The sequence below is a fragment of the Anopheles gambiae genome, chromosome 3 (genome assembly GCF_943734735.2).
Source record: "Anopheles gambiae chromosome 3, idAnoGambNW_F1_1, whole genome shotgun sequence".
Taxonomy (NCBI): domain Eukaryota; kingdom Metazoa; phylum Arthropoda; class Insecta; order Diptera; family Culicidae; genus Anopheles; species Anopheles gambiae.
Window position 1 is genome coordinate 18,640,091 of NC_064602.1, and position 22,640 is coordinate 18,662,730.

Genomic DNA, 22,640 nt, shown 5'->3' on the forward strand with positions numbered 1-22,640 from the left:
GTGTGGCGTGCACTGACTGACTGTGTGTTCGCGTACATAAATCGAATGAATGATAACAACAGAAAACAATTACCCATCCACATCCCAGCCAACCCCCATGACCCGCAGCAGACACAGGAAAGGTTCACCATCATTTCACGGCACACAAAAAACGAACGCACCCAGGGACCGCTGGAAAGCGAGCAGCAGCAACGACCGTCACTACAACCTCAACCATCATCCGTCGTATCATCATCGCAACGCAGGCCCGAGGTTTTGTTCCCGTTGACCGTAGCAGTACCCTAACGTGGGGATGTTGTGAAAGATTTATTGCCCCCTCATTTTCTTCATATACTTTTGCGAACGTGGTTTGCGCACCACGGGAACCACGGGAAGGTGGTGATAAAAAAGGGCAATTCCTGGCTCGATCGAAGCAATAGGCAACACAACAACTTGCGCTGACATGGATGGACACCGCACACCGACACTAACTACACGCTGGGCGATGATTTCTTGGTGGGTCAGAAGGGCACACAATTGCCTGTGTGTCCTTGGCATTTTTTGTTGGAACCTTTTCTCCTTTGTTTCTTTTCCCACATGCCGTTCCTCGACAGGAAGCATGTTGCCGCCATATCGCTTCCCCTGTGCAAGTACACAAAGTCAAACTGTGCTCTAGTGGGACTGTTGAACGATCCGGCGTAACGCAATACGACGACGCATCACGAAAGGCCTGGCAAACTTATCTCATTTTCATTTATGAAAACGATAAGACAAACACAAACAACGGCCTCAACGAAACGGGCTTTAGAGGGCTTTTGGCCAAAAAGCTAACCGCTCCATTCCTTTTCCACGGGAAAAGGGGTTCGTCGCCTAACAATGTGTCCATTGGGCCATAGGAACATAGGAGATCCGGAGGAGGGCGGGAAAAAAGGGATCACAAACTATGAGCGTGTCCCAGGACCACAACAACAATGAGGCCGTATAAAATATGCAACGGCATTCTGGTTTTGAAGTGTTAAATAAACAATGTGTAGCACACGGCAAGGATACGGAGTGGCCTTTTTGGGCCACACTTCTCCCGGGGAATGTAGGTCGGCATTTGAGACATATGGAGAAGCGAGAGGATCTATTTGTCCTTCCATTTTCGGAGATCTTATCTCTTGCCGCCGCCGCAAGGGCGTAGAATCGATCCGGAAACGTAGTACCTGTCGCTCCGTGGGCCGGAATTCCGTATTGCGGCATCGGGACACACCACAAGCGCACACCACAGTTGTGCCGTTTCTTCGGCTCGGTTCGAAAGATGAAGACGGAGCCGCAGCGACACACATCTGCTTCATAAACCGTATCCTAAGCAAACGAAAGCCCGCTCTCCTGGAGCGAGTGGGGGAGCTTTATTAGTCCCGAGGCTAATAACACATGATGATGTCCTTCTGCCCGTAACAACACCACCAATGGCAACCACCAGTCGAGCGCGGCATGCGATGTGTTAACCGCCGGAACCACACACACACATGCAGCCCACGATAATGGGCTTTTATCGGATTTCCTACTCCTCGGCAATCGCCCGGCGGTAGCATCATCATCGCCCAGCGTCGTCCTGGTGCCACCACCAAACCAGTCGGACACACGCGATTGGTCTCTGATCAAGTGGCATTAAGGAAGCAAATAATCGACGACATCCGTGCGATGCCTAGCTGTCGGTGGCTGTCGGAAGAATTATAGTTCATGGTGCGATCCAGAACACCCCCCAGGCGAGCTCTCTCTCTCGGCCTCTGCACGCTTCGGTGGGCATTTCATTTGCGGACCACTAGAACACACAGACGTCATAGGGAAGAACAATGCCGTTTTGGGGATGGCAATAGAAGAGTGAGACAAAAACAATAATATTTTGCGCTCTTGCAAGGAATGATAACGGAACGCGGGAAAGTATGTGTGTGTGTATGTGTGGGCAGTTACATTTTATCGTCCGCAAACACACAAACACGGCCGTAAAGTAGAAGACTGTACGATATATCACGTTAAACCGTCATTGATTTTTTCGTGCTTCGGGCCAAAGCAATCGGAACTTCTTGGAGGAATCTTTCTTTATGGAGTGATTGGTGCGTGTGTGTGCTTTGTCATAAATTCAATAAGTGCTCGTCTAAGCTGCGATTTGTAAGCCACTTTCGTCTGATAGCATGATTTGAGTTAGAGCGAGGAATTAATCATATTGGAGAAATTTATTTACTCAGAACTTTTCATTGGATTATTTGGATCTTACAGAATAAATTGTCAAGATTTATTAAGGATTAGTTTTCATTATTTTGATAAATAAGCCCATAAAGCCTCAATTTTAAGGCTTCCTAGAAGCAAATATGTAAAATTTTAACTGATATAGAAATAGAAGATAAAGGATGCAGTCACCAAAGACTTATAAATTAAATCAGGAACTGAATAAACTTATTGATCATTACCAAGATTTCACACAAAACACTGTGCCAATATTACAGGGTTTCCCACGATTTATTGGTCAGTTCCCATGATTTTTTGGTGCGTTCCCACTATTTTTTATCGTATCCCATAGATTTTTGGTTCGTTCCCATAGTTTATTGGTATTTTCCGATTGGATATATTTCATCCAATATTTCATCTAAAAGGACTATTCTTATTTAATTAATTATTCCTTATTTGTCTCTTTATTTCAAAATAGTTTGGTGGAAAATGGTTTAGTGAACATTACCATAAAGTGAAAGAAGGATGTTAATAATTTTTATTTTATTTCCATTTGCATATTATTCTGCATCTAAAAACAACGCTTGGAGCTCATAGTTCAGAAGAACTACTCGCACAAACAATGTGGGATGGAATTGCTATTTGACCTAATGTGAAGAGAGCTATTAACAAGCAACGAAAGAACCACATTTTCATAACCCAACAAGTTCAACCCAATTGATCAAAACACTTCAAATGAAAAGCAAACAATTTGATAAACATCACAAATCTTCCCCCATGTGTGTGCCTTCAACATCAACACTTTCATCGAGCACGCTCTTGTACATCATTGCTCCGCTTGTGGCGAAGCACACTCTAACGCTTAATCGAACGAGCATATAATAACCTTTTCGCACCCAACAAAGACACCCAGAAGCATGCTGAACCCCGACAAAAAAAAACACATGCACACCCACTCGCACCCACAGCTGTTGTGCGAAAATCAACACACAAACTAATCTGATAACGATCATCCTGCTCCGAGACCCACCCAACCAGGCGAGAACCCAAATGTTGCGGCGAACGTAGTACACACATCCCCAAAATAGTTTAATTAAACCATCCATCAGCATTCGATTGGAGCAGAACCGAGCAGAGAAAGTGGGGAAACCTGATCCAATCGCCATACCAATCGCGTGTGTTTCGTGTTGCACAAGAAGCTCGACGAATAGCTCGTCTTCCGGACGTGAAACACACACACTCACGCATACGTTAAGGGTGTTGCAAACATCATTAGCACTGATCAGAAGCTACCTACCCATCTTCTACACGCCCTCCCATAGAGCAGCTTCGTTCTTCGTCTTGGGTTCGCTGGGAAAAGTCTGCTCATTTCGAACGGTTCATCGAACACATCGCGTAACGGGGATGTTGTGGTTGGGGCGATGTCGCCAGCGTTGACTCGCTGCCAAAAGTTCGATCGAGAAAGGCAGCCGAAACCACAAACGAGCCGGTGTGTCTCGCACACACTAGCCCCTCTCTCCCCCTGGGAGTGTGATTGGTGTGGTCGGTGCGCTTCTGATTCTTCACCAGACTTCTCCAACCTTTTACTCATCTCCATAGCACCAAAGCGACATCAAAGGGAACGAATTCCCGCAACGCAAGCTTTCAACCCAGACAAACCGCGAAGGTATTGGGGTACACCATCATCGTCTGCATCCTTTGCTCTTTCGCCGAGTGTGGCAGTTGGAGATGACGACCGAAAATACGATGCAATCATTAACTTCCGAACTCAATCTCTTCTGTGCCGACCCTGCAGTGCTTCTCCTCCAGGTGAGATTCTCCACCAAACTTTCCAACTTCAATCATCCACGGTAAGTACACCTCGTACCATGCTCTTCTCATCACATATCACCGTCATTCCCGTTCGCGCAATTGATGATGAGCTACCTAAGGGGGGACGCTGTTTTAAAGGCACAGCCGGTTCCGTTAGGACAAGTGCCATCACGTGAGGGTGAATCAGAAGTAAAAAAAATGTATCATTCCATCCAAGAACTTCAGCTTCTTCGCCACATCAATCGTTCTCTTTCAAATTCAATTCAAATACAGTACCTTTCCTACTTTGGAGGTCATTTCCGACGTTTTGGGGTACTTTTCGTGAAAGCCCTTTAGGCAATTGAGCCAATTTCCCGCTCCGATCAGCGCCCTGGATGAGAAAAGCGTTGAAGTTGGCAGACGAAAAAAAAGAACCCAAAAAAATCATAAAGCATTGCTCAGTTCTGAAGAAGGGGGGAGGGGCATTTTCCATTAAGGGAAATGGCGTATTCTTCATGATCTTCACCAAGATGGAGTGTTCTCATTTTTAGTTTGCTCATTAGTTTTGGACCCTCTGGACTTATCCCCATTTCCTGGAAGCAGCTCCGTATGGTATTTCTCTCTATTTCGGGGTAATGCTATTCTTTTATGGTTGCCATCATAATAGGCACATCCCCTCTCTCAACGATCCCTTGCTGCCGATCCGATCGAAGCCGGATGAAGAAATTCCGCCAACGGCGTGCAATGTTCTTCCAACTCCAACTCAAACCGTCCAGTAGGTCGTCATAAAAAAAGAGCTGAATCTACAGAGAACAAACACACTCAGAATAAGATGGATTAGAGCTTTCCCGGCCACCGCCATAAAACAAGCTGCCGTGAGAAGCGGCCGGCGACAATTGGAACTGGATTGGACACTTCGACTCCATCACAAATCTCTCCCTCCCAGCAGTTGATGACCCTGACATGACGACCACACCACACCACCGAAACTCAAGCATCAGCGTACCGCATCAGAAATTAATTAGCAGCTCTTGGCTGTGCCATCGGTTCTTTGTCGCGGTGTGTGTGTGTGTGTCTGTGACCGTAATCATCATAAAGCCGCAAACGAGGTAATGAAGCTCGCCTGGAATCGTATTCCCTCAGAGAGACACCTAAAAACCTTAACCGCGATGGTTGACTTATGTTTTTGGCACGGTTAAGTCGGCTTTTGTCGAAAATAATCCCCCCGACAAAGCCTCATTTTGGTCGTCGAGCTCGTTTCGGTAAGATTCCCCCAGATCAATCAGTTCAGCACGGCATCAAAAAGACTCTGGCACCGCCAGGCAATAGATCACCGAGCAAACGAGAAACACAAGGTGGAATTGGGTAGTAACGGTGGAAGGGAACTAATCCCCTTTGCTCTTCCGATCCCAATTCCGAGCCGGTAGACCACCACCGTGTGACTTCCCATCACACCCCTTCGCTCGGTCAATGATGAGCGGTTAATGATACTTTTGGGGAGGAGGCTAGAATCAACAAAAACTACCAATTTCCGTCCAACTGCGGGAAAGAATGCGCTGGGCGTTCGGGTGGGATTTGGTTCGTAAATCAACAGGTTCCTGTGACTCGGTTCGCGGTGCTTCGTATGCTTGGGAATATAGACAGCGGGTACTTCAAGGCAGCTTCCAAAAAAAAGACCCTCTCAAGCTTCTCACCTCAACAGCTTCACGGAATAAAGGAAACTGCTTGCTTTTACTCGATAGAATCACTCCTTCATTTGGCATAATAATGTTTCAAGAGCATTCCAAAGCCACAGCACACAGCAGCGCGAGTTCAATTGAGGAAGATCCTCAGCCTCAGGAACTCAGGAAAAGCTCGTTATCGCAGCTCACGCACAGTGTGTTTTTCTGTTTGTTGTTGATTCTGTTTTTTTTTTTCTACCGAACTCCACTCCAAATCGATTCCAAACGAAACGCGAGCGGAAAGATTTGTACCAACCAGAGCAACGCAGACCGCAACCAACTTCGCGAAGAAGTTCTTCAGCCGTACGCCACTAAACAGTAACAGGCTTCTCCCCACGGTACTTAGGGCTTTTTTTTGGTGAGGAAACAGTTCAACCTGGCACACCCGTTACACACAGAAGAGGAAGAAAAACATGCTTCTCCTGCTAGCAAACCTGTAATAGAGAAGCTGTTGCTTCTTCAATAGCGAAGAATAAATACTCAAACAGCAGACCCAAACCTCCAAATCGTTTCCCCCCAAAAAAGAAGGTCCAACGATCTCTGATCGTGTACAGAACGTGCTTGAAGGAAATATTGGAGAGAAAAACAAAATTACGGCACATCTTCGACCGCATCAACGGCAGCCTGCCCGCTAAATGATCTGCAGGTAGGGAAGGAAGGGCATCGTCTTCAAGACGAAAGTCCGAGGCGAGATGCGGAGAGATGAACTCCAAACCGAGCGGTTTCGATTAAAAATCCTACCAACACAGCAAGTTGGCCTACTTTTGGAGTACCGAAAACTGCGCCAAACTCACACACAGTTGCGACCGGCGAGCACTGTTTTTGATAGGGACTTGAAGCCCTCACACACAGACACCGGCTATTGGTTGGGCCCATTAGATACACATTGTTTGATGAAGGCTCTGCAGGTAACGGCAAAGACTACCCACCCCGCGCGCTTACAAGCTTGTCAAAAGTCGGTCCCGTCAAAGGAACGCACGTGTTGTGTTGCATGCTTCTGTGGAACATCTTCGCGTAGTACATTACAGTTGTGTAAAAGCCTGCAGGTATGTGCGATGTACAAACTTGGACAGGGAGAAATTCACATCAAAACATGCCCAAAATCCGCCCAGAATGCATCGGCGAACGTACAACAGCGCAAGAAGTCGGCTCTATACAAAAACAAAACTGGGCGGGAAAAAGAGCCTCAGGTTGGAATTTTATTAACCGTAAAACCGACCAGTTCACTTGGCCCGCAACTAGACCCATTCGGGGACGACGTACGCGGGGTGCCAGCAACCAAGGGTGACTCATAAAAACCTCGCAAGTGTCACATGAGAATGGGAACGAAATAGAGGGGAGGCCTCCTCAATTCGTGCCACCACCGTTACGCATCAAACCCACCAACAACTTCCCCGCCACTCAGAGTGAGAGGTTTCGCATGCAAACTAGTAAACGAGAAGGTGCATATCAAATGGGGAGGACACAGCCACAACCGACTGCTTTTTTCCTCCACTCTCCCTCTCTCTCTCTCTCTCTACTCCTCTCTGTCTGTCCGTCGTTGGTAATCGAATCATTACTGTTTGATAGTTTTCTCACACATTGCTTCGTGTCTCGTCGTCGAAAATAGCGTCGATCAACCCTCTCCCCGGGGCTCCCAGTTTATGTCGAAATGGCAAGTCGCGAAATCCACTTAACCGGCGAAGAGATGCATAACGTGATCGTATAAAAAAAAACGGTAAGTGAAAATTGAAAATTATATTAAGGTCATATTTTTCACCGGGTGCATCATCGTAATGCTTTTGCTGTGCTGCTGGAAGCCAGCTGCCTCTACGCCACCTGACGTCCTTCTTCCTTCGTGCCTGCTCTCAAAGCGATTTACATATTTTATCCATTTCGAAAGGGATATTCGCACGAGGATGTGTGTGTGTGCGTTGTGGGACGTTTGGTACAAGGAAATAGGTGAATAAAACGCAGTTTTATGTTCCACCATCATCGTTATGTTAAGTAGAACGTTGTTTTTTTGCGTCTTTTCCGTAGCTGTCATTTTTATACATTTATTGCAGCGTGGTCTTTCAATGACGAACAATCGTTATACACTAGCTCTTGGAGTACTTTTCTACTTTTACGGAATCTTGATTTTTTATAGGAATGTTTTGACGTAGTATTTCAAATCAACATTTCAATTGCAATGACTTTATTTAATTTAATTTAAATATAACACCTGATAATTTGATCGTGTTAAATTTATGCAAGCTTATCAAACCATATAAGTTCCTAATTTGAGCTATGAAATGTAATAGAACGAACATTTTAATTTTTATTTTATTTATTTTTGCTTATTTCAACAAACAACTATTAATTAACTTTTATAGCTTAATACATAATCTTAATAAGAGAGATTTGAATACAAGATTTTTCAATCCCATGCATTTGCAACATTCTTTTGGAACGATTTTCTCGAGATTTTTGTTTCCCATGTTAGGTTTTTCATGATATTTTCTTTTCAAAGTAATTTTCATCACTAGTTCAATCTATTGAAGGAATATTTTATAAATGTATAGATTGAAAATGTATTTTCAATCTATACATTTTATAAAAAAAAATCTTCAATTTTGGGACAAATTTCAAAATACTTCAACTACTCTATTACAGTTGATACATTTTTTAAATTGTAGCATATATCATCTTCTCATTTAAAGAGTTTAGTTATGTCCCCCTACCCAAGGTAAGGCCTCTAAACTCCAACGTTTCCAGTAAGGGAAACCTCCTAAAGGTTTCTATGATCGCCTGGACGATCAAGTGTCGAAAAGTCCGCTCGAACGAAGTTTTATTCCACCTCGGCTCATGTCAGCGAAACACTGACCTACCGCGACGGTACTCGAAGTACAGTTGTACGATCATCGCATTACAAAATATTCTTTTACAGTTTTTTTTTATATCTAGGCTACAGCAAAAGATCCAATCAATTGTTATTAGTTGAAAGTCAGTTATCAGTTAAAACAACTTAATAGGTTTAAAAATCTCAACAAGACATGAACTATACTTCAGGACAGAAACTATATATGGTGCTTACTGCTTCAACGCAATCCCTGTAAACAACTAATTGCTCGCAAGAGCTATATTTCACGCTGAATAAAACAAAATCTTCTTGATCATGATCACATTTTGCCCTGTTATCCCGCGACACATCTTCAACTTTTGCTATCAATTTTACAGCAACAATCTTCTCACCCAATCGCACGCAGCGGTACTGAAAACAAACGCACACACCACTGACCCACATCGCAACAGTTCACACTCAATTTCGCAATGTTTGGAGCGCGCTTTTTATATATATTTATAGTTTACTGCTACTGCGATTAACAGACAATTTACAACTACACACATCATTAAATTCGATTGTTGCAATAGACAGCACAAATAATCAGTTCGCTTTGCGGTACGATCGGTACGATCAATAACGATTCAGACGCAGCCGAGTCTCATAAAACCCCGATGGATTTGGCCCCAAAAGATGACTTCCAGCTAAGAAAAAAAACAAACACTTTGATCACACGTTCGAAAGCTATCCCCCTAGTCAGTGCGCACGCTTAATGATGGCATAACAGCGTGCATGAGCTTTAACCACACAAAAAATGGTTATGATTAGCATTCTTCTTCGCAGCAACACATCCCGCAGGGCACATCCCACAGAGTGTGTGAGTGTGTGAGTGTAGTGTCCCACTTTTTTTTTCTTTGCAGATTTAGTTGATGATTAATGTTAGCAGCTTGTGCGTGCCGACATTAGTTTTTGCGCCTCTTGCGTAATGCACGTGCGTAGCGCGCCACATTACCGGGATGGCTTAAATTACAGCGTCTGCCTGTGTAAGATGATCAAGTAGTAACAAAAAAACAGGCAAGACACTACTAATCAGAGATGCTGACTAGCAGCAGGGAAAAGGCGCACACACTGCACGCCACTTTGATTAATTATGAAATGAGCTTTCGAGCCACAAACAACGAACCCCCCCGTGGGCAGCTGCAAATTCAAAGTCTCAAGAAGCGACAAAACTTCTTTCACAGAGCATAACATAAACAACTGTGGGCAAATGTTGTAACTAAACCATCCCTTTCCAGGTTCGAGTGTTAGAGTTACTGGAGACATACCTCGGGTGTAGGATGTATCGATGGCGCGCACAAGTCCGGGAAGCCAATCGCAAATATGGGGGCACGTGTCCCGGCCGTTGCAAGGATTCCGGTAGCAGCAGCTGAACGACGCGAGGTCACGCGGCAGACGCAGCGGTAAACACACTCAAACGCGCCACCCTGTTGGCAACACAAACAACCCAACCTTCCTCTCCTTTTGCCACAACAGGACCGAAACAGCGCGAAAGGTGTTCTCACTAGGATACCCGCCAAACACAAGCACAAACACAGACGATGAAACACACACACACACACAAAAACACGTGCAAAGGGGTAACAGGATAACGGGGTTCTCTGTTTGTATGACGGAACCCTTTGCCCTCTTTCTCTCTCGCTTGGTGGAGTTATTTAATTTTTGCTTTATTTATAACTGAAAATGAGGTTTCACTTCACCACCACTAGCCTGAAACGACACAGCACACGCACACGGGCAAGAGCACACAGGTGAAAGCATCTGGGCGGCCTTTCGGACAAGGTGCAGCGAATGCTGCAGGTGAGTCTGGGAATTGGAACACACTGCTGCTGCTGCTAGTTACAAAGGGGGCTTTAAAAAGGGGGTCTTGAAAGGGCGGGGAAGGTTACTTCGAAAGCCCTCGACCACCGCACACTTGCGCGCGTTCTGGCGTTGTTGCGTATCGCAGCAAATGACAGCAGAACAGCGTGCGACGGGCGCGGTTGCGTTCTTTTTGCGCTTTCTCCAAATAAAGTGGAATATAAATTAATAACACACACTCACACCCATTGCTTGACTCTTACTGCTGGACACAAATATGTCCGGACGCACTGCCACACTGCAATTAATGCAAACACATTCACATCGCAAAACAAAACACACACGCACACACCACCACCACCTTTGGCCGGAAAACAGTAGGTGCAAGTTGTTGTTGTTGTTTTTTTGTAACACTTTTTCTTCACTTCTATGAACACACACTCACCCGCATTTAATATGCTTCCTCACAATGCTTCACACATGTTTTCCACTGCAGCTACATCGCTGGAAAACTATAATCGCCCGCGGTTGCTTCTTTTTTCCGCTCTAAGTTCAATCACACCCAGAGAGCAAAGCAAGCCATTTATTGTAACGCTAGAACGACTTGCAAGCGGTGGTTTCTTTGCGTTCTTTTGCTAGTGCCCCCGTTGCTGCGGTTGCCACGCAAATAATAACAATACGCGCACGCACGGAGCGAAAGTCGCTACAAGGTGAAAGAGAGAGAGAGGGGAGGAAGTAGGAATTAGAAATGGAAAATTATTATAGAATTTAAAACAAAAAACACACACACACATCACATTCACTGTTAACGGCGTATTTTTTACACACCAACACTTTTGTACATTAATTGGCACGTTTTTTTTTGTCTACACCAAACACATGATAATAAAAAACCGGCTGCACACACTTCTATTTCTCTACGCAAGACGTCACTTTTGCGCTGGAAACGCATCGCCGCTTAGAACGCAGCGACGGTTAAGGGTTGGCTGCCTGTGTGTATGTGTCCGCGCTCTGACGGGTCCGTTTTGTTCATGTTTTATTTACTACGGGACACGAGGAGCTGCTGTTCCGGTGGCAGCAATCATATATAGTAAGAGTTCTCCTCCCTCATACTTCCTCATACGTTGCTTTTGCCCTGATTGTTGTTGCTGTTGGTGACGGACCGGTTGCTATGAGCGAGGGGCCGTTAGTGCGGTTAGTTTGTACACAAAGAAGGAAAACACCCAAGGTGTGTGGGAGAAGAGGAACTAGCAGTTTTCTTGGCATGTTTCAGACACTCTTTAGTTTTGGAGTAGAACGATAGATTTTTGTTTTTTTTTAAGATCTAACGGCACATAAAATGAAACATTGAACCACTTCGCTAGTTTCAATTTGATATGGAGCTTTACAAAGTAAAATAGCTGTATAAATTGGTCCAAATATGCATTGCAATTAGTGCAAAAGTGCAGATGCAATTATATATTTTTGTTACGAAAAAAGACGGAAAAAACACAATAAAAAAGATAGTGAAGGAATAGCAGAAGTGTAATGAGAAAACCAATAAGAATAACTCAACTTCAATTAAACTTCAACCAAGATAAAGTTTGAAATATCTAAAAAAATAATTAACAAAACAACACGTGATAAAATAGAAGAAGTATTTGAAAAAAAAATGAAATAAGTTAATACAGCAGTACAGTAAAATAAAGTAGCACAGTCAAACAGTAGCACAAAAAGGGATTATGTTTTACAGGGTTTTCCAGGGGTTCTCATGGTTATGGGACACTTCCTTGTCTCTTTCGTATGGGAAGTGAACTTCATATGATCGATTTTGGATTCCATGGCAATCTTTTTGAACAGGCTCCTTGGAAATTATTATTGGATTTGCCCAAAAAGCTTGCTATAGAGTCCAATTCCAAGATTGAACTCTATCCAATTGGATTAAGTTCATTTCACGTAAGAAGAAGTCAATAAAGTGTCGTACAGGCATGAGAACTCCTTGAAAACCCTGTATTGAAATGAAATAGCATTGAAAACAAAACCCGTATGCAAAATAAAATTAATAAAAAAATAAATGTTTTTATACAATGCAATAATCAATCAATTTAAATTTAAAAAAATCCTTGTTAAAGTGTAAAATTAGATAGAGTTAAGAAAAGTACTATAAAATTCGATTAATCATAATTCATAATCATAATCATTAAAAAAACATTGTAAGGGAATAATTTGGGTTACTAAACGAGAAGTAAAGGGAAAAAAACTCAATAAGAGGAATATAATACAACAAAATTCTTGATCAATTTCATTTTAATAATCCAGCATTCTATTTGACCTTTTTGATTAAATTTCGTTGATGCCTATTTTTTTTTAAATTTTATATAAAATGTCTTCGGATTATTAATATTATTATTATGTTGTACAACTTCCAAAAACACCTCGATTCGAGTTCTACAAATTCATCCTTTCTCATCGTTTGTACTGCTACGCCTACAGGTGTTGAAGAAGTAAGACACCGTGTAAGCCTTATTTGCATGACTGTAAATCCAACTAGAAGGCCATTGTACCTCTAAGAACAACTGAAACGTGATCATATCCACCATATCCATTCAACTACTGCCATCAAACATGAAACATATCAATTAGATGTGTTCGAAGTAAAAGCTTCTATGCCACAGAAAAAAACAACCCTCTGTCCCAACAGGCTGCTGTTACAGCAAAAATACCCCGTTTACGCCTGTTTCAATTTCGCAAAGTCCCCCGAATAATATGCAACCACCACCTCCACCACCCAAGTTTACTGCCTCCTTCCCAACAAAATAGACCCCAAAACCACCAAACCGGGGTTGCCGCCTCATTTGTTGCCGACGCTGCCACCTTCTTCATTGCAACTTTGTAACCAAACTTTCGAAAAGATCGTAACATTCTTGGAGCAACAACAAACAAAAAAAAGACTGGACCTTCGGTAACACGAAACTCGCCCACCACGGCTCACGTTTTGCGCTCCTTCAATTATTTTGCCAAACCTGCTCAGTTACGTCGGCGGTTGGGCGCTTGCATTTTCGCTTTCTTTTTTATTCTCCCACATCAATGGGACGGTGGGTTCTGTGTTGCCGATTTGCCACAACCAGACGACGACAGACGGTTTTCCAAGAAACAGGTCAAATGGGCTGATACCACAACATCACTCTCGTGTGTGTGTGTGTGTGTGTGTGTGTGTGTGTGTGTGTGTGTGTGTGTGTGTGTGTACAGAGTTAGTGAAACAATCTTGTCCACGGATCAAGACCAATGTTCAGTCACAAAAGCATGTTGAGGTGGCCTTTCAACGGGTTTACAAATAATAAACACGACAAAAGCCGGACATTGCACAGCACCGAGTTGTTTCTTTTTTTTCTTCTTCTTCTTACCCCCCCCACGAAGTGAACCGAAGTTGTCAGATTAACTCGAGCCGGCTTAAGACACCAGTGGAGATCATTCAAATTGCCCCATTTTCTTGCAAACCAAAACGAAAAACACTAGAAAAACAAGCACCCTTTACTTTGTTTTGACCCACAGAAACAGGAATAAAAAACACAAAACAAAAACACAAGTGGATTGCAGTGGATCGTGAGCGACACGGAGTGCAGCAAAGCTTTCGCGTGCAGGTGCATTACAACAACCCACTCCCCTTCCCGTGTCCCGTGGGGGTTGTATGCATCGCAAAGCTGCAATCGATCGCCTAGAAGGCCAACCACTCTGTCTGCGGCCAGTGTAATGTAAGAAGCCAACACTCAACACACACACACACACACACACACACACACACACACACACACGATCTGGTCGTCCAAGATCGTCATCTCATTGGCATTCGCTTTGGTTTTTGGTGAAGGCATCCCGACCAACCCGGGCCGTCGTGTGTGTGTGTGTGTGTCGTGGTCGCCAATATCGTCGTTTGCCGCAACAAAACCAATTCCTTTTACGAAACGAAACGTCGATCGACCGTTGGACGATTGTTTGCCGTGGCGGGGAACGGAAACGCGGATTGTGTCCCCCCAAAAATGGGCACAGCCAACCGAAACCGGGAACACCGGATCCCGGCACGCACCCTTGGCCCCCGTACGTGCGTGTGTGCTTCTACTACTCCAATCGAGGTCTAGAACGCGCTGCAATACCACTTTATACGGCGAGAACGTGGTTTGCGTGTGTCGTTTCACTACACACACCTCATGCTCCCGATCGTTGTTCGATTGTCCAGTGACCCATCTGGTCGACTGGTGATGGTGGCAGTGTCACTGACTGGCAATGGCTTTGTTCTTCACCTGCTGCTGCTGCTACTGTGTAATGTGTTGTCGGATCACTCTTTTTTTCGGCATTCATGGTTCGCTTTTGCTGCGATACGGTTTGCACAATCGCTCGAATTTACATTTCCTGCCGATTTTAAAGCACTGTCAAGCGATCATGTATCGATCTTCCATTCTTGTTCACACACCAAAAAAAACCAACACACACTCTTTACTTGTAAACCGTTTTATCCACACGCTTGTGTACTTCAATTTCATCTCAATCATTGCACTTTCAACACACATTTGCACATTCCCTATCAGTTCCTTCGACAATAGCTGCTTTCCAGACCATTCGCACCTTTCCCTACACACACACACGCGCGCACATTAACCCTTTTTATGTTGATAAAATACCACAAATCAAGAAATTCACCTTGCTTTATTTTGCTTTTGTTTGTATGCTAACACGCTACGCCGTCACTGTCGAATTACCACGCCACTAAACTAACGCCACGGAAACGGAGCGGCTCCTGTACACGTGCGGACCGTTGAACGCACCGAAATGAAATGAGCGTCGGAGCTGTCTGTGTGTGCGCGCGCGGTTCCGGCGGCAGCTCATGCCGTTGCAAGCCCGGGGCAGATCGGGCACTCGCTGGGTGCCGCTCGGAAAGCTTCGTGCGCTGCGGTGAGTGCGCAGGGGAAGCTGAGCGCTCGGGTGAGCTACCGTGCGGGTTCCAACTGTTGCAACGGTTTTGTAGGGAACTTCCTTAAATGGATTGGTTCATCAGAAGCATAATTAAACTCAAAATAAGATACAAATAACAACGAAGATAAACAGATGGAGTGTTAAAATTGGTTTGATGTTAAGTGAAAAAACACCTGTAAAGGAAATAAATCAAAATTGAAAGAAATGTCATGAAGGAAAGCCGCACCAACAGAACTATTACTTAAAAGTTGCACAAGCCCAAATAAATATGAAGTGTAGAAGAATTTATTTAAACGGTAATGTAGTTCTCTTTTTCACATTGACTGTAACGATCTTTTTCCCTTTAAATATTTGATTTGTTACAAAGAGTGCATTTGTTTGGTGAAAAGTGTGTGAATAGGTGATTGAATTTTCAATGTTTTAAAATAAATCATTCATTTCAAGCTGCAGGTGCAAAAAAATGCAGATCAGGGGAATATTAATTATTTTCGTTCACTGTGTGAGTAGCTCATATTTCTGAGCTATTCAATTACGGCAGAAATTTAGTAAAAAAAAAAAAATTTATTTGTATAATTTCTTTAAGCTGAATCAGCACTCAAAATTTTTCATTGTATATTCGATGATGATTTTCCAATTCACAAAATTTGTTAAAATTTCGGATGCTTATACTAAAATGCAGAGGCAATACAATTGTTTAAAGCGAAAAGCTCACCCCTAGCAGCAACCTTTTGAAATTTTGGCGCTTTAAAAATTTGAACAGTTCTTTCGTTTAAGGTTTTTTCAAAAGATTTCTGTTTTTGCCCCTAGAATATTGGGAAATCTTTGCTAAATCATTATTTAATAAAGCCAACAATGTGGTACAACGAATAAAAAAGCAATCCTGATTCTGCATCACCCTTTCTTTCAAATGTCAAAAGGAGCACAAATTAGAAACTGCTTTTTATTTAGAATATCATGTCTGTCTGGTATCGTAAAGGGATAATTGGTAGGGTAAGGGTGATGCAGAAGGATATATGTAGTAAGGGTATATGTTAGAGGGTAAAGTTTGAAATGAAAAATTACTATGAAAAATGATGCTAAATATAATTCAATACCATCTTATAATTAAGAAAAATAATGAAATCTAATTACTTTTTAATGTACATTTCAGGTTGAATATCCCAATTGTTTTGGAAAACAAATAATTTTAAAAACAAACTATTTCTATTACAAAACCAACTTAAGACCATCTCAAGTACAACAAATGAATTAAATAAAATAAGACACAGTAACACTTCAAACACAGTAAGTGTTGAAAGGCTCAGAAGATCAAATACACACAACTCAAGCTAATGTTCAGTTGGTTATGAATGTAAACTTAACACCCCAGTCAACCAAAACTTGGCCAACCGCCAACTTCAATCTCAAAACCAAAACAAACGAATGCAACCCTGTTGCGCTTCATCCAGTCTCTCTTTCTCCCACATACACTCACCAGTACGCTGCACTCACTCGTGCGAACTTTCTTCGCGCACTCAGCATAGCAAACACTCGTGGCGAGTGTCGCTGCCCGAAGCTTTTACTGCAGTGCGGTGGAGCTTTTCCTGGGCGGGGTGCAAAGCGGCGGGAATTTTTTTGAGTGCCCGCGAGTGCCCCTATCTGTTGCTTTCGGAAGTAGCTGCACCATTTATGCTGTGCACCACAGCTGCCTCACCCATCACCAGCACCAACAGCAGCAGCAGCGAACCGTGAGAACCTTGACCGCACCGTCGATATGCCGAACGAGCCTACCCGGGCATTTTCAGCTCTCGATGACGCGCACTCGTACGCACGACGGGAGCCTGGTTGGGTCGCACACACTCCCGTACGCTACACGCGGAGCGAATAATTGAATGGCGCGATTTTATGATTACACTGGCTAATGTGTTGTCTTCTTTTCAGGCGATGCTGAAGGTCTCATTTTTTTGTTTGTTCGTACTTTCCGATCGATGGCGAAGAGGTGGAGAAAATGCACCACCCAAACATTGGCTAAAGGTCGGTTCCGATACGACGGCACAGTATTGTTTGTTGCTGCTTGTTGATGTTGTTGTGGCACAGCCCTGCTCGTCACCAGGCGCTCGTCACCCGAGCGGTCTCGGGCTGGCCAGGGCGAAAAATTAAACCAATCATTGCCCTGCTCATTGATTATGTTTGCAATCGAACCATTGAAGCTTGGACACGTCCATTGTCGGCGTGTCGTGGCCACGGCTTCGTGCCAGCGGGCCCGGCTCAAGGCGAGCGCGTACAGTTATTGTAATTCGTTTCATAACTGTTTGCAACTGGCGGATCGTTATGGTGCGGTGCGCTCGATCGACTTTGATCGGAACGCGTTCGGCAAAACTGGACGCCTGGGGTCTGGGAAGAGGAGCGCCGCAAAGTTTGGAGCAAATGCAATTAAGCTAAATCTTTTGCTCGTTTGCTGGACGCGTTTGGAGCATCGCGGGCAGGGCGCACCTATCTTCGTCATTCGTCTAGTTTGGTACGTCCGCAACCATCGCACGGACAATGCAAAGTTCGTTCTTGTTTAGCGTCCGGTACAATTGGTTGCCGGAGCCGAAGTTCATAAGGCCAAGTTCATTGGCTGGCACTTTTTTTTCCATTCGCGAACGCTATAAGAGAACGATAGAGTGTTTGGCGGAATATTGCGCTAGCTCTCACTATTGAACAATAGCGCACGGCGCGTTCTGTAGCAACATTCCATTGCCGTTCTCTTCTGCTGTGTCGATTGTTATCTCTTCCTTTGAACCTCTTCAACCCATTCGATAAATCTCGTATCGATCTTGCCCTGTAAGCGTTCAACTCCAATCGTATCTTGCGATGCTTGACGAAGCTCTTGCTACGGGAAATGATGGACCTACAGAGCTGGGTCAATTTTATGAGCCGAACACGCTCGTGCTGACCTTCTGCCCAAGCTGACCATTTGTTGCGGCAAATTATCTGCCAGATCAAAAATAAAACAAAAAAACGAAGCAACATTCTTTACCGAAGCGTTCAAAGAGAGGCAACCATTTTTATATTAATCCTCTCACTAATCGATCAAAGCAGATGGATGCTCCCCCAACATGCACTAAAAGTGAATTATCTCACAATTTCCTCCACTTTCTGCACATCAGCGGCCGGTGTGGATGGATTTTTGGGGCCAACAAAACCCCAGCCACCCCCCCAAAGCAACACCTCAATCGGGTTAAAATTTCTCCTAATTTATCGATTTCATCTCACACGCTGGTCCACCAATCCGGCCACACCGTCCACGGGTACGGGCAAAACGAAGGTGAAGGTTAATCAACTATCTATATCTAGCGTGCTGCGTCTGACCAGCTGACTTCCCGCTGGGTCTTCCAATGTGTCGGTGGGGGGAGGTTTGCAGGTTTTTCAGGTTGCTTTTTTAGCGTGCGATTCGATATGTTTTTAATTTTTCGCCTCTTTCTCGTTGGCAGGAGAAACAAAAGCCATCACAGCACACTTTCCGCACGGGCGAAAGCATAAATCGTGCTGCTGCCTTCGACGGGGTGGGAGAAGGTGTGCTATTGGCTTGGGCAAAGGGCGATGCAAGCTGCAGAACTGGTGTGGTGGAAACGGAGAGTGACTGGGCTCATTTGTAATCAGCTGGCGATAGTGATCTTCTTGTGTTTTGTGTTTTGCTCGTTCGCTCGCTAGCCTTAACCCTGATAAATCCCTCACCACCTTTGCTGCGGCGGGCCGGGCACTCAGAGGCTGCGGAGTGGCGTGCTGTGGCACTCACAATGAAAACCGACGCCTGACCGAACGTGCCTTTCGACGGTGCGGCGGTCAAACTCGGCTGCTCGATTAAATTCGCACGGGTATGTTTGGAATTTAACGGTTCTGATGAAGTGATGAAGCTTTGCCCCCAAACGAGCAGAACATTTCACCAGTAATAGAATCGCTCCGGGGCAAACATTACTGACCCTGCTCGGTTGGACTGGGCTATCGTGCTTTTTAGCTCTTCTGCACGAGGAGGTAGTTGGTAGTTGGCAAAACAAGATTTTCAGCGAGCAGATAAATCAGCAGCAACCAAACGATCCTTCCCAGTTCGCAGCGTAAAAACAACGAAAGCACATCTCGACGGGCTAACGAATCGTTGCCAATTAAATTGCAATATTTCCATTCCTTCAAAATAGCTCGCCCGATTGCTCCATAAATCAATGACGTCCCGGGCACTTCGGTGCGTGTGTGTTTGTGTGGATGGGATTAGCAGGCTTACTAAGGTCGTTGTTGCTGCTGGTACTTTTCCATTAGCTATTCTTACGCACAACCACCTTTCGGACGGTCCAGGTCGAGCACGAGAAAATGATGCTAATAAAGTCTTTTGGGGCTGGTACCGTTTTTGGGGCTCGGTTTTCTCGCAGCAACCCATCAACTCGCAGCATGATTGATTCACTGTTCAGCCGAGGCGTTCCGGAGTGCGAGTGCGGGCAATTCAAGATGAGTGGTCGGAGCTCGCCGCAGCCGAAGCGAGGGTTCGTCGTCTGCTCCCGAGCGCAAACCACACGCGACTAAAAAGCTCTCATTTGCGGATGCCCTCTACCGACTGTTTGGTAGAGGCTCTCGCGCGCTAGAAGCGAAGGGATTGCTGGCTAACGCTCCCCGCAAAGGTACCCAGCCGCACGAGCAAACTGGTTCGCCTTTTCCATCAACGAGCCGAGCATGAACCGTATGCCCAGCCAACAACGACGTCCGTGGCAGACCCAAAAAAGGGATGAACCCCTGGAGGCTAACAGCAGCCGCAACACCAGACTGTTGCTTCCCTATGCAAAGTCCGCAGCGCTCTGTGAAGCCTTGCAGCTGGTCCGGCCGGGGTTGATTCGGTTGTGGTTTGCCTTGGATTTGCTGCGTTTCCGTTTTCCGAGCGCTGGTGGGTTGGTTTCCGCTGTCAGCGGCAGCCACTTGTTTGCCTCCTCGGGCGCAGCCGATGACGACATCGTTCCAAACCACAATGCTACGCACCGGAACAACAGCAGATTGACCTGCTAATTAAAAACCTTCCTCCAAAACGCACCGCCACCCTAGACATAACTGATTGTCGTTCATTGGAAAGCTCTACCTTCCTTTTTTGTTGTCTTTACGTGTCTTTGATGATATCCGATTGAATGCCGTAATGGTAGGAAGATGAAAAGGATTCCGGCACTGGTTCTGCATAGAGCGGTATTTGCAATCAAGACACACACACACACACACATACGGACGCAGGTAGAAGGACGATGCTCAACAGCAACCTGCCCTGGCTTGTCCTTGGTTCGTTCGTGAAGTACTTGGGCTAGTCGTTATGCACTTATGGCCAAAGGCAACCCAAAAACAACAATCTCTCTAATGGACCATTGAGATTTCTAAACGAAGTCGAGCGGTTTCAATTCTTGGAAGCTTGCAGCAACACAAAACTGTTATCTTTTCCAGCGCCAGGTAAAGCACGCAAGGTGCAAGGGATGCTCGAGGATGATCTAAAGGTTATCCATAACCATAACAATAATTACGACCAGAGCGAGAAAGAAACAATAGCATCATAAAGGTTTAGGGAGGCGAATGGGATTTTTGAGCGGAGAGTGGAAGTCTGTGCGCAGTAAAAACATTGAACGAACGGTCATGCTGGCAAGATTCTGTTCTGTGGATGGTTGGAAACATCAATGAGAGAACGTAGGGCCGAGTCAGATGCAGAGCGGCTGTGTTGTTCAACTGCAGATGATTATGTTCCATCTATAACGACGGGAAAGGCTTTGAAAGCTTGTAACAATATTTTCATAGCACGCAATGTAAACATTTGAGTCAAAAAGCAAATCAGCACGCTTGTTGCTAAAAAATCATCCAACAACTAGCATTATCCTGATATTATGTTGTCAACATCGCTCAAAGCAATTTGTTCTTGTATGCTTCGGCTCTGGAAGGAATGATATAAATTTAACAAAGAAAGACCCGGGAACTGAACAACAATCAGAATTGATATCGAGTCTAATCCATTGGAATAACCCCTTATGAGCCGTACTTAGAAAGAATTTATGGTCAAGCCCTGAAACGAGATTTCTTCATACGGTTACGGTTACGGTTCTGGATGTAGAACCACGAAATTCTCAATTCCAGGATTCAAGGGATAATCGATTATCTATTTTGTCAGGAAGACATGCTGAAAGAAACAGTTTGAAAGAACTAGTTACAGGCATCAAGCAACGCTAATAGAAATCAGGAAGTATAATGCGATATACTTCTTCAAAAAGTATGATTTAATCAAGGCAAATTGTTTAGTATGTAGAATTTCAAAGACATTGAAGACTATAGCATATTTTATTGGATAAATTATGTTAAACACTCCAATATGTTTAAATGAATCATTTGAAAACATTCTATCAAGTGAATATCTTGGTTTTACGACATACAATGTCAACTAGCTTTGCTATCTTCAAGTATATTCTTAAACCCAAGAGAAAACAAGCTCATAAAAGCTCTAATCGACGACGATAGCCACAGTGATGTTTAGCTGATGTGTCCCAGGTCAGTTTTTAAGGATGAGAATTCAATCTCATCACTGCTACTACACCTGTGGGAATAAAATATTAAGCTTGAGTTTCCCTTTTACGGTACAAAACCCTGGTGTTGCTTAATAAATAAAGCAATAAATCAATTTGTAAATGAATTATTAAAACTAATTACCATCTTTACCTCACGGATTTTGATCTAACCCTGGGAAAAGCTGTAACCAAAAGCTGCAGATGCATATAAAATACTAAATTATCTCTAACGAAGGTCGCAGAAAAACAGGTAACAACGTTCTAAGCTATTGGAATTATTTTCTAATTAAAACCTCTTCCAAATATGATTAAAAAATTCATTTTTTTACGAATTTAGTCAAGTTATTTCTGTGGAATTATTTGACCTCCATTTAATTCATGCAATACAGCACCTTTAATGCAATCCATCGTGTTATGAAAGTTGAGTAAATCTTTGCATCAGAAATACCAACTCAAAAATAAACAAGCAAACACAACGTAAAATGTTTACTCACCGTTCTTTCCGGTATGAAAACAGATGTTCGTGTGCTAATCCTTTGCTTGCCTTGGAAAATTCAGTGGAACGATTTCACCTCTTCCCAGAACACACGGCAGAGCTAGGAAAGGGAATAATATTTACGGCCAGTTGGTGGTTCAAAACTTTCCCAAATCTTCCACAAACGTGATTAACTGGAGCACATACACACACACAGACAGACAGTTCCGGTTGGCAGTCCAGTCCGACTGCATCGTGCCAGCAAGCTTGTATTTACATTTTAAGCTAGCAAAAAGCAGCCAACGATCCTGTACAAATCTTGT

At 44.1% G+C, this 22,640-nt stretch overlaps 1 protein-coding gene across 6 annotated transcripts in view; it reads right to left on the minus strand.

The window, feature by feature from the left end:
* The window catches only part of LOC1279797 (uncharacterized), a 76,462-nt gene extending 61,271 nt beyond the window's left edge, over positions 1 to 15,191 (minus strand). For 2 of the 6 annotated variants that reach the window (XM_061656965.1, XM_061656964.1), the window contains exons 1-2: positions 15,037 to 15,191; positions 9,831 to 11,065 (exon numbers count right to left, since the gene is read on the minus strand). The gene's annotated coding sequence lies outside the window, so the exon portion shown is untranslated. The remainder of the gene's footprint in view (positions 1 to 9,830; positions 11,066 to 15,036) is intronic. The other 4 variants (XM_061656966.1, XM_061656967.1, XM_061656969.1 and 1 more) reach the window with 4 other exon arrangements.
* Positions 15,192 to 22,640: the final 7,449 nt, after the last annotated feature.